Consider the following 7,707-nt stretch of genomic DNA (forward strand, 5'->3'; position numbering starts at 1 on the left):
TGTTTCATGGTCTGAATATATCGATAGGAGTTTACATTGATTGTTTCATGATCTGAATATATAGAGAGGAGTTTACACTGAATGTTTCATGGTCTGAATATATAGAGACGAGTTTACACTGAACGTTTCATGGTCTTTCGGATATAAATTGGAACCAACGCCTCTTGTACTGAGATCTGACAGATTGTTACCCTGGCAATAGAGGAAATCACTCAACGAAAATAACTGAAACGGAAATAACAAAAACCACCTTCGTGTTGGGAGTTTAGTTCAGATGAAGATTAACCCTGAACAGTCAGACACTTTTTCTAACCATGAAGCTGCGATTCCAATAACGGATTTTTTACACCACAAGACCTGATACTGGGGATTCAGTGAATTCACCATCAGTTTGAGCTCGACAGAACATTAAGCAGCACCGCATCTACAGAAGGACATCGATAAAACAGTCACATTATTAAAAACAGACCCCGTCTGCTCTGAAAATCTGGTTGTCTTAATCACTGCAAACCTGTAACTGTTAGCAGTGACCATTTAAATTACTGCCACAATACTGAATTCGATGGCGAAACATCTGGTCGTCACATTCTTTATACATCTGGAATGTAACAAAATTTGGATAAACGACATTTCTGCAAACTCCAGTTAGTGTTTAAAGGGCTGAAAGACAGTGTTTATATTTTCTGCTAAAAGCAGATTCCCATGACAAGAATATAAGAAATCGCAGCAGGAGTAGGCCATACGGCCCCTCAAGCCTGCTCCACCATTCAATAAGGTCATGGCTGATCTTCAATCGCATCTCCACTTTCCCGCCCGATTCCCATTTCCGTTGATTCCCCTCGAGTCCAAAAATCTGTCGAACTCAGCCTTGAATATATTCAATGACTCAGCATCCACAGCCCTCTGGGGTAGAGAATTCCAAAGATTCACAACCCTGTGAGTGAAGAAATTCCTCCTCATCTCAGTCCTAAATGGCCGATCCCTTATCCTGAGACTACACTCCTTCGTTCTAGATTCTCCGGCCACGGGAAGCAGCCTCTCGGCATCTACCCTGTCAAGCCCCCTCAGAATCATATGTTTCAATGAGATCACCTTTCATTCTTCTAAACTCCAGAGAGTATAGGCCCATTCTACTCAATCTCGCCTCATAGGACAGCCCTGTCATCCCAGGAGTCAATCTCGTGAAACTTCATTGCACTCCAGCTGAGACAAGTATACCCTTCCTTAGATAAGGAGACCAAAACTGTACACAGTACTCCAGGTGTGGTCTCGCCAAAGCCCTATACAATTGCAGCAAGACTTTCTTATTCTTGTACTCCAACCCCCTTACAATAATCAGCTGATTGTGTTGAAAGAGCAGGGAAATGAATCTGGATTCTATGGGGAAATACATTGCTCTCAGTTTAATAAAAAGAACCCTCGGCCGAGGCCGGGAGCTGGATCAGGTGATCACCCAGAACATTATTCTGATACAAAACACAAAATAATCAATTGGAAGAAATTTTACAAATCACTATTTTAAAAAAAGTAAGATTTACGTCTTATTTTATCACCAGTTTATATTTAAATTATCATTTAATTCAACTGCAATTGTGAAATCCAGGTATAGATTTACTGATGGGAAATAACATTATGTAAAACCCAGTATCCAGTTCAGAATTGTAAGATGATTGATTTTGATAGTTGGATATGAAATATATTTGAATTCAGTAACACTGTCTGGTACTACATTAACACATAATGTAATATCGATATTATGTGGACCACAAAGGTGGGTTCTTTCTGACATGGTGCTGGGGGCGGGGAGACACTGTATATCTGCTGGGCTCTGCCTCAGACTGGAGTCACCTCTTCGATCAAACCCTTTCACTCTAAAACACACACAAGATTAATTTGTGACTGTGTGATGAAGCACAGAATGCATTGTGAACCGAGTGGGAACTTGAGAATTTGGAAAGAGGGGGACTCTGTTCAAGTAGCGGGTGAATTGAAATTAAAAATTTAGTTTAAAATTTAACACAGAACTTTAAAACTTTAGAAGAAACTGCAAGTTCGGTAACAGTTAACAGAAACTGTGATTTAGTGGCAGTTAACGGTCAATCAGCTGTAGGTGATTGTCTGAATAGAGGGTAATTACTGTGAACTGAAAGTTAACTGAGCAGTTGTAAGTGCTGTTCTCAAAAGGTTTATAAAGTAGAAGGTTAACTGCTGAAGCACAGAGTGTATTGTGGACTGAGTGGGAAATTGAGGAGGGGGGAAGGCCAGTGCACAGAGAGGAAGTGCTCTGAGATACCTGAAATAAAAGCATAGGTTAATCGGGATAAGTGAATTAATAATAGAGCATCTATTGGGAGTTTAGATAAAAAAAGATTTCTAAATATAATGGAGGGGCAGCAGAGACCCATTGCCTGTAATTTCTGTGCCATGTGGGAACTTCAGGACTTTTCATGTTTTCTGGAGGGCCACGTGTGCAGGAAATGCCTCTAGTTGCTCGTGCTCAAGCTGAGGGTTTCTCAGCTTGAGGGGCAGCTGGACTCACTGCAGAGCATAAGGAAGGCTGAAGGTTTCCTGGATCGTACGTTCCAGGAGGTGGTCACCACACATCCACAGAGAGTTCGGGATAGCAAGTGGGTGGCCATCCGAAAGGGTAGGAATAGGCAGGCAGTGCAGGAATCTGCTGGGTGTGAGCCACTCTCAAACCAGTATTAATACCAGTGAGGGTAATAATACCTCGAAGGAGTGCAGTCCTGAGCCTGGCGCAATGGGGCAATGGACTGCACGGGAGGGTGGGGGGCACAGTGAAGTGTAGAAATTCAGTAGTCATCGGGAATTTGATAGTCAGGGGGACACACAGGCGTTTCTGTGACCGCTGACATGAGTCCTGCCAGGGTAAAGGACATCACAGAGAGGGTGCAGAACAGTCTGAGGAGGGAAGGGGAACAGCCAGAATTTGTGGTCCATTTGGGAACCAACGACACAGGAAAGGAAAGGGATGAGTCCGGCGGCTCGAGTTTCAGGAGCTCGGGAGGAAGTTAAAAAGCAGGACCTCAACGTTAGTAATCTCTGGATTACTCCCAGTGCCACGTGCTAGTGAGTATAGGAATAGGAAGATAAGGCAGGTTATTGTGTGGCTGGAGACATGGTGCAAGAGGGAGGGCGCCAGATTGTTGGGGCATTGGGACCAGTTTTGGGGCAGGAGGGACCAGTTCAAGATGGACGGGTTGCATCTCAAAAGAGCTGGGACTAATGTCCTCGCAGGGAGATTCCCTAGTACTGTCGGCGGGGTGGGGGGGGGGGGGGTGGTGAAACTAATTTGGCAGGGGGATGGGCATCAGGATGTAGCATTAGAAAGGAGGAACAAGGTGCACATAGGATTGGGAGAGACAGATAGCACTAGAATAAGAAATAGTACAGGATTAGGGGGATCAGACTAAGAGAGAATACGAGAAGGTCTACGATAGGTTTACAGTGCATGTGTGTAAATGCATGAAGCGTGGTAAATAAGGTTGGTGAGCTGCAGGCGCAAATAGCCACATGGAACATGATGTCATGGCGATAAGAGAGACCTGGCTCAAAAAACGGCAGGATTGGGTGCTAAATATTCCTGGATACAATGTGTTCATGAAAGATAGGGAAGGAAAAATGGAGGGGGGTGGTGGAAGTATTGGTTCAGGAGAATATTGCAGTGCTGGAGAGAGAGGATGTCCTGGAGGGGTCAAGGACAGAATCTATTTGGATTGAGTGAAGAGACAATAGAAGCGCCATTACACTACTGGGTGTATTCTATAGGCCACCAACTAGTAGGAAGGATACAGAAGAGCAAATTTGCAGGGAAATTACAGAGTGGTTGAAGAACTATAGAGTAGTGATTATCGGGGACTTCGACTATCCTAATATAGACTGGGTGAGTAATAGTGTAAATGGCAAAGAGGGGGAGGAATTTCTGAAGTGTGTTTGAGAAAACTTTCTTGATCAGTATGCTTCTGGCCCAGAGGAAGGAGGCATACTGGTTCTGGGGAATGAGGTGGAGCAAGTGTCAGTGGGGGAGCATTCAGGAAATAGTGATCATAGTATCATAACATTTAGATTCGTTATAGAAAAAGACAAAGAACAATCTAAAGTAAAAATACTTAATTGGAGGAGGGCCAATTTCAGTGGGTTGAGATCAGATCTGGCCCGGGTAAATTGGAATCAAAGATTGACAGGCAAAACTGTAATCGAACAATGGGTGGCCTTTAAAGAGGAGATGGTTCAAGTACATTCCCACGAGGGCAACAAAAGCCAGCGCTCCCTGGATGACGAAAGAGATAGAGAGTAAGATGAAGCAGAAAAAGCGGGTGTATGACATATGTCAGGTTGATAATACAAGTGAGAATCAGGCTGAATTGCAAATGTTACACCCTTGTTCAAAAAAGCGTAAGGATAAACCTGGCAACTACAGGCCAGTCAACCTCGGTGGTGGGGAAGCTTTTCGAAACGATAATTCGGGAAAAAATTATCGTCACTTTGACAAGTGTAGATTAGTTAAGGAAAGCCAGCACGGATTTGTTAAAGGCAAATTGTCTTTAACTAACATGATTGAGTTTCTTGATGAGGTAACAAAGAGGGTTGATGGAATCATAGAAATTTACAGCACAGAAGGAGGCCATTCAGCCCTTCGTGTCCTTGCCAGCCGAAAAAGAGCCATCCGGCTCTTGGTCCGTAGCCCTGTAGGTTAAGGCACTTCAAGTGCACATCCAAGCACCTTTTTAAATGAGTTGAGGGCTTCTACCTCTGCCACCCTTTCAGGCAGTGAGTTCCAGACCCCCACCACCCTCTGGATGAAAAAAGTTCTCCTCAGCTCCCCTCTAATCCTTCTACCAATTACTTCAAATCTATGCCCCCTGGTTATTGACTCCCCTGTTAAGGGAAATAGGTCCTTCCTATCCACTCATAATTTTTTTACACCTCAATTAAATCTCCTGTCGGTCTCCTCTGTTCCAAAGAAAATAACACCGGCCTATGCAACCTATAGCTTTGATTCTCCAGTCCTGGCAATGCCGTCGTAAATCTCCTCTGTACCCTCTCTAGTGCAATCAACATCTTTCCTGTGATGTAGTGACCAAAACTGTACACAGTACTCAAGCTATGGCCTAACCAATGTTTTATACATTTCTAGCATAACCTCCCTGCTCTTAAATTCTCTGCCTTGGTTAATAAAGGAAAGTATCCTGTTTGCCTTCTTAACCACCTTATCTATCTGACCTGTTACCTTCAGGGATCTATGGGCATGCACTCCAAGTTTCCTCTACACCTCTCAGTATCTTCCCATTTATTGTGTGCTCCCTTGCCTTATTTGATCTCCCCAAATGCATTACCTCACACTTCTCCGGATTGAATTCCATTTGCCACCTTTCTGCCCACCTGAGCAGTCCATTGATATCTTCCTGCAATTTACAGTTCTCCTCCTCACCATCAACTACATGGCCAATTTTTGTATCATCTGCAAACTTCTTAATCATGCTCCCTACATTTAATTCGAAATCCTCGATATATACCACAAAAAGCAAGGGAACTAGTACTGAGCCCTGCGGAACCCCACTGGAAACAGCCTTCTAGTCACAAAAACACCGGTCGACCATTACCCCTTGCTTCCTGCCACCGAGCCAATTTTCGACCCAACTTGCCACTTTCCCTTGGATCCGATGGGCTTTTACTTTCCTGACCAGTCTGCCATGTGGGACCTTGTCAAAAGCCTTGCTAAAATCCATGTAGACTACATCAAATGCGCTACGTTCATCGATCTTTCTTGTTACCGCCTCAAAAAATTCAATCAAGTTAGTCAGACACGACCTTCCCTTAAATCCATGCTGACTCTCCTTGATTAATCCGTGCTTTTCTAAATGATGATTAATGCTGTCCCTCAGAATTGATTCCAATAATTTGCCCACCACCAAGATTAGGCTGACTGGCTTGTAATTACTCGGTCTATCCCTTTCTCCCTTTTTAAACAATGGTACAACATTTCAGTCCGCCATTCCTCCAGCACCACGCATGTAGCCAGAGAGGATTGGAAAATGATTGTCAGAGCCTCCGCTATTTCCTTCCTTCGCCGGGCCTGGCGATCTATCTAATTTCAAAGTTGCGAATCCCTTTAATATTTCCCCCCACACTATGTTTACCCCATCCAATATTTCACACTCCTCCTCCTTAACTACAATCTCTGCATCGTCCCCCTCTTTTGTGAAGACAGATGCAAAGTATTCATTAAGAACCATATCCACATTTTCCATCTCCACACAAAGGTTACCTTTTTGGTCTCTAATAGGCCCTACTCTTTCCTTAGTTACCATTTTGCTCTTTATGTATTTATAAAACACCTTTGGGTTTTCCTTGATTTTACTTGCCAATATTCTTTCATACCCTCTCTTTGTTTCCCTAATTTCCTTTTTTATTTCACCCCTGCACTTTTGATACTCCTCTCGGCTTTCTGCAGTATTGAGCTTTCGGCTTTCTGCAGTATTGAGCTTCCCTTTTTTGCTTTATCCTAACCTGTATGATCCTTGACACCCAGGGGGCTCTAGATTTGTGAGTGCCACCCTTTTTTATGTGGGAACGTATTTGCTCTGAACCCTCACTATCTCCTCCTTGAATGCCTCCCATTGCTCTGACTCTGATTTACCTTGAAGTAACTGTTTCCAGTCCACTTTTGCTAAATCACTTCTCAGCTTAGTAAAATTGGTTTTCCCCCAATTGAAAACTTGTACTCCTATTCTATCTTTGTCCTTTTCCATAACTGCTCTTAATCTAACTGAGTTATGAGGAAGGCAATGCAGTTGATGTTTTGTATCTGGACTTTCAAAAGGTGTTTGATAAAATGCCACATCATAGGCTTATCAGCAAAATTGAAGCCCATGGAATAAAAGGGGCAGTGGCAGCATGGATAGGAAATTGGCGAAGTGACAGGAAACAGAGAGTAGTGGTGAACGGTTGTTTTTCGGACTGGAAGAAGATATACAGTGGTGTTCCCCAGGGTCGGTGCTGGGACAACTGCTTTTCTTGATACATATTAATGACTTGGACTTGGGTGTTCAGGGTACAATTTCAAAATTTGCAGATGACACAAAACTTGGAAGTGTAGTAAACAGTGAGGAGGATAGTGATAGACTTCAAGAGGATATAAACAGGCTGGTGGAATGGGCGGACGCATAACAGATGAAATTTAATGCAGAGAAGTGCGAAGTGATATATTTTGGCAGGAAGAACGAGGAGAGGCAATATAAACTAACTGGTACAATTCTAACACGGGTGCAGGAACACATCAGGGGGTATATGTGCACAAATCTTTGGTGGCAGGACAGGTTGAGAAAGTGGTTAAAAAAGCAAATGGAATCCTGGGCTTTCATCACAAATGACATCCTCTATGACTGTGACCGTGGTAAACTATCTCTCCTCATCCTTCTCGACCTGTCAACAACCTTTGACACGCTGACCCCACCATCCTCCTCCAATGCCCCTCCTCCATCGTCCAGCTGGTTGGGACTGCGCTTATCTGGTTCCATTCTTATCTATCCTGTCGTAGCCAGAGAATCACCTGCAATGGCTGCTCTTCCCGCTCTCGCACCGTTAACTCTGGAGTCCCCCGAGGATCTATCATTGACCCCATCTCTATCCTCATCTACATACTGCCCCTCAGCAACATCATCCGAAAACACGTCAGATTACTCA

This window comes from Heptranchias perlo, unplaced genomic scaffold (assembly GCF_035084215.1).
Source record: "Heptranchias perlo isolate sHepPer1 unplaced genomic scaffold, sHepPer1.hap1 HAP1_SCAFFOLD_50, whole genome shotgun sequence".
NCBI lineage: Eukaryota > Metazoa > Chordata > Chondrichthyes > Hexanchiformes > Hexanchidae > Heptranchias > Heptranchias perlo.